The sequence below is a fragment of the Carcharhinus amblyrhynchos genome, chromosome 3 (genome assembly GCF_965287045.1).
Source record: "Carcharhinus amblyrhynchos chromosome 3, sCarAmb.v2.hapA, whole genome shotgun sequence".
Classification (NCBI taxonomy): domain Eukaryota; kingdom Metazoa; phylum Chordata; class Chondrichthyes; order Carcharhiniformes; family Carcharhinidae; genus Carcharhinus; species Carcharhinus amblyrhynchos.
The window spans coordinates 85,127,539-85,133,231 of record NC_137326.1 but is presented as its reverse complement, the minus strand read 5'-3'; positions in this window follow the sequence as shown (position 1 = coordinate 85,133,231).

Sequence of the window (5,693 nt, the reverse complement as noted above, 5' to 3'; positions counted from 1 at the left end):
GATACCTCCTCAACATGGTTATCTTGCTTTCATTTATTAATACCCAGTTCTTCAACTAAAAGGCATAAACCCTCCCCCTATCAAACAGACTTTCTCTCGTGGTACCTTCTCCTGAATGTCAATTACAAGTTAAGCAGAAATTCCTAAAGATTTGACAGGTGAAAAAACCATGAGCAGTCAACCCTAACCCTACCGTTCATTCCTGTAGAAAGTAGCAGCTCCCCAACAAGCTGAAAGAATGAGTCAAAAGGAAACCTCAAAAGCTTAATTAGACAATTGGCTATCCAGCACTGAGCAACATTCAAACCTCCCCAAAACTTGCTATGCAAAATTAACAAACAAAATTAACAACTAAATATATGTATTGACTCAAAAAACAACATCTTGGAACCCATCAGCAGAGATGCTGGGGCAGAAAATGAGGCAGTTTTTAAAATACTATTTCTTTTACTGTATTGGCATTGTAAATATTTAAATATGGAACAGACAATACATTCAAATGAATCCATACAAGCAAATAAAAATTGCCCAGTCAACACTCTTTTTCCATGGCAATTTAACAGTTTCCTTTTTGCTTATTTCAGCCTCAAATCTTCCAGCTCCTTTCCCAGTCTCCAACCTCATTCACTGCTGGGATTCTCCGGTCTTGCTGCAATGAATGAAGATTTGGCTGAGCACCAAATTCAGCAGTAGTAGTAGTAGGAGTAGTAGTAGTATGAGACCAGGAATTCTAGCCTCCAACTCTTAAATTTCTCTTTTGCCCATGCTGCCTCTCTGCTCCATAGTAATGTTGTTTTAAAGTTGATTTATTCGCTTCATAAGCAGGCTTACATTAACACTGCAATTAAGTTATTTTGAAAATCCCCAAGTCACCACACTCCGGCGCCTGTTCGGGTACACTGAGGGAGAATTTAGCATGGCCAATGCACTTAACCAGCACATCTTTCGGACTGTGGGAGGAAACCCATGCAGACACAGGGAGAATGTACAGACTCGACACAAACAGTCACCCAAGCTGGGAATTGAACTTGGGTCACTAGCATTGTAAGGCAGCCGTGCTAACCACTGTGCCACCATGCCACTCAGTTCTTTTGATTTTCAGAATCCCAAAGTGTCCTTTTAATTTGATTTGATCTGTTGTTGTCACATGTATTAGCATACAGTAAAAAGTATTGTTTCTTGCGCACTATACAGACAAAACATACTATGCATGGGGAAGGAAAGGAGAGGGTGCAGAATGCAGTGTTACAGTTATACTAGATCAACTTAATGCGAGGTAGGTTCATTCAAGAGTCTGATGGCAGCAAGGAAGAAATTGTTTTGAGTTGGTTGGTACATGATTTCAGAATTTTGTATCTATCACAACAAAAAAGGTAGAAAAGGCTATGTCCGGAATGCGTGGGGTCCTTGATTATACTGGCTGCTTTTCCAAGGCAGCAGGAAGTGCAGACAGTGTCAGTGGATGGGAGGTTGGTTTGAGTGATGGATTGGGCTTCATTAATGACCCTTTGTAGTTTCTTGTCATCTTGGACAGAACAGGGGCCATCCCAAGCTGTAATACAACTGGAAAGAATGCTTTCTATGGTGTATCTGTAGAAGTTGGTGAGAGTTATAGTGGACATGCCAAATTTCCTTAGTCTCCTGAGAAAGTAGAGGCTTTCTTTACTATTGCATCCACATGGAAGGACCAGGACAGGTTGTTGGTGATCTGGATACCTAAAAACTTGAAGCTCTCAACCATTTCTACTTTGTCCCCATTGATGTAGACTGGGGCATGTTCTCCACTATGCTTCCTGAAGTTGACGATTATCTCCTTCGTTTGTTGACATGGAGGGAGAGATTATTGTTGCCACACCAGTTCACCAGATTCTCTGCCTTTTTCCTGTAGTCTGTCTCATCATTGTTTGAGATCTGACCCACAATAGTGATGTCATCAGCAAACTTGAAAATTGAGTTGGAGGGAAATTTAGCCACACAGTCATAGGTACTGAAGACACAACCTTGTGGAGCACCAGCATTGAGGATGATCGTTGCCTATTCTTACTGACTGCGGTCTGTGAGTTAGGAAGTCTAGGATTCAGTTGCAGAGGGAGGAGTCGAGCCCCAGGCCATGAAGTTTTGAAGGCTGAGTTGTGGTCTATGAATAGGAGTCTGACATAGGCATCATTGTTATCCAGATGTAGGGCCAGGGAGATGGTGTCTGCTGTGGACCCATTGTAGCAATCAGTAAACTGTAGTGGATCCAAGCAGTCTGGAGGTAGGAATTGATTTGTGCCATGACTAACCTTTTGAAGCACTTTCGAAGAAATGTCAAATCAAAGTATTCTTTTTCAGAAGGCTGAGCTGCTCACAGACTTATCAAACAGAACCTGTCCCTTTGCATGCTTTCTCAACATTACATGTGTGTTCAGGGTATCCCTCTCCTCTTTCTTGTTAACTAGCTTCAGTTCCTCTGTCAGGTATTCCAACTCCCCCTTCCATTGCAAAAGGGTACAAGCTGCTCTGCCATTCAACCAAACCATTGTTGATCTGATTGTGGCCTTGACTACACTTCTCTGACTGCACCTCTTCCCCCAACATCACCCCCACCACAACCTTTGTCTCCCTTGTATATTCAATGATCCAGCCTCCAATGCTGTCTGTAGATGAGAACTCCAAGCACTAGAATCATAGAATCCCCACAGTGCAAAAGGAGGCCATTTGGCCCATCGCGCATGCACCGACCACAATCCCACCCAGTCCTTACCCCATAACCCCACATGTTTACCCTGCTAATCCCCCTGACGCAAAGGAGCAACTTATCATGGCCAATCCACCTAACTCACGTATCTTTGGACTGTGGGAGGAACCCAGAGCATTCAGAGGAAACCCACACAGACAGTGTGGAATTTACACACAGACAGTGGTCTGAGGCCAGAATTGAACCCAGATTCCTGGCGCTGTGACACAGCAGATGCCATCTCCCTGGCCCTACACTCAATCCTGGAACAGCTAGAGAACGAAGACATCTATGTCAGACTCCTATTCATAGATTACAGCTCAGCCTTTAATATCATTATCCCTACGAGACTTTGAGAAGAAATTCCTCCTAGTTTCCAATGAAAATGGGAGACCCTTTGTTTTAAAACTGTGCCCCCTAGTTGTAATCTCCACCATGAGGGGAAGGATTCTTTCAGCATCTCCTTCTGAATATTATTTTTTTGAACTCCAATGAATATTGGCACAGCCTGCTCAGTCTTTCCTCCTAAGATAACCCCCTCATCTCAGGACTCAGCCTAATGAGCTGCTTCCCAAAGTTATCCCGCCATAAATAAAGAGGCAGAAACTGGGTGCAGTAGTCCAGGTGTGGGCTCACCAATGTGCTGTACAACTGTAGCAAGATTCCTCACTTTTATATTCCATCCCCCAGCAACAAGAGCCAACATTACATTTGTCTTCCTAATTACTTGCTGCATGCTAACTATTTGAGATTCATGTATAAGGATGCTCTGATTCCACAGTACCACATTATCCTGCAATCTCTCTCCATTTAAACAATACTCTGCTTTTCTATTCTTCCTGTCAAAGTGAATGCATTATACTCTATTATACTCCATCTGCCAATTTTCTGCCTAATCCCTTAACCTATATCCCTTTGCAGGGTCTTTGTAGTCTCACTGCAATATCTATCTTCATACCAAATTTGACTACAATTGGTCCCTTCATCCAAGTTATTAATATAGACCATAAACAGTTGAGGATACAGCAATGATCCCTGTGGCACTCTGCTCGTTACAGTTTGCCAACCTGTAAATGACCCATTTATCCTGTTTTCTCTTAGTTACTTAACTGTTTATCCATGCTAATATATCACCCCAATTATTATGCAGCAATGCCACACCTTATAGAGTTAGAGTCATACAGCAGAGAAACAACCCCTTCAGTCCACCATGTCTCTGCTGACCATCAAATACAAATCTATACTAATCCCATTTACCAGCACTTGGTTCATAGCCTATTACACCTTGGTGATTTAGGTTCTCATCTAGATGCTTCTTAAATGCTATGAGAGTACATGCCTCCACCACCCTCCCAAGCAGCACATTCCATATTTCCACCACCCTCTGGGTGATGTCCTCTAAATGATTTACGCCTCACCTATGCCCCCTGCTGTTATAAAAAAAAGGTTAGGCCACAAATAGAATATTGTATGCAATTCTGGTTGCCACACAATCAGAAGATGTAATTGCACTGGAGAGGGTGCAGAGGAGATTGAGCAGAGGTGGCTGAGGGGATAGACAAAATTATGAGAGGCATAGATAGGGTAGATCGTACCTCTGCCATGGGGAAAAAAATCTTACCATCTACCCGAGCTATACCTCTCATAATTTTGTATATCTCTATCAGATCCCCTCTCAGTCTTTTCTGCTCAATCTCCTCTGTACCCTCCCCAGTAAAATCACATCCTTCTGATAGTGTGGCAATCAGAACTATATACTATATTCCATCTGTAGCCCAATCAGTGTTTTATAAGGTTGTACCAAGACCTCCCTGCTCCTATATTCTATGCTCCAGCTAATGATGGCAAGCATTCCATATGCCTTTTTCATCACCCTATTTATCTATGTTGCCATTTTCAGGGGTCTATGAATTTGTACACCAAGATTTCGTTGATTTTTAAATACCTTTTGGAAATTCAAATACACATCTACTGGTTCTCCTTTATCCACCCTCCACGTTACATCTTCACAGCAATTTCATAAATTTATCAAACATGGTTTCTTTTATACAAAAACATGTCCTCTCTGCTGATGGTAATATGATTTCCTAAATGCCCTGCTACCATCTCCTTAATAATGGATTCTAATATTTTCCCAATGACAAATGCTAGACTAACTTATCTATAGTTTCCTGCTTTATGTCTCCCTTCTTTCTTGACCAGGGGTGTTACATAAATTGTGAAAGCTTCCAGTATCCTCACAAAAAATGGTCACTCTTCAACATTAGCCCCAATAGATTCTATGCTTCTGCACTGTGAGTCTCAGTCATTTGAATAGCCCCTTATTCTTTCTCTTCTGATTCAATTGTCCTCCTACCTCTTTATCAACACGAAATGGGTCACCTTTCAATCACGAATATATAATATGAGCAAAACTACTAAGGAGAAAAAATTAAAGTATTTTTTCCCAACTCAACATGTGAAGTTAATCTTTAGCCACAAGCTCTGCTCTAGAATGTGCTATTTTTATATCTGTGCTGTGCAACCTCCATCTATGAACTGGTTCGCCTGTCTGTAGCAGATATAAATATAATTTTAAGATCTCATATCTAAATATAGTGCCATAATATGTCAGGCACTGTAACGTCCAATAATGGTAAACGGTGGGATTTACTGGTGATACAATTAAAACGTTAATATGTGTGAATGTTAAACTTAAAAGCACAATTAAAATATTAATTAAATGATATTAACCTCCATTTTACTGTAACACAACTTAAAATCAGACAATGTTGCACAGTGGACATGGGAAACATTACTCCAATACATTTCATTTCATCCTATTTTCAAAATATTTGGAAGAATTTTGTGCAGATTATGGATCTCCCGCGTGTTCTGAGCTTTCTTAGACTTTCAGTCTATGTAAAAAACTCAATATTAATGATGATCAAGTTATCAGCTGTCAAATAGGATCTCTGTTCAGAGTGATGGACAA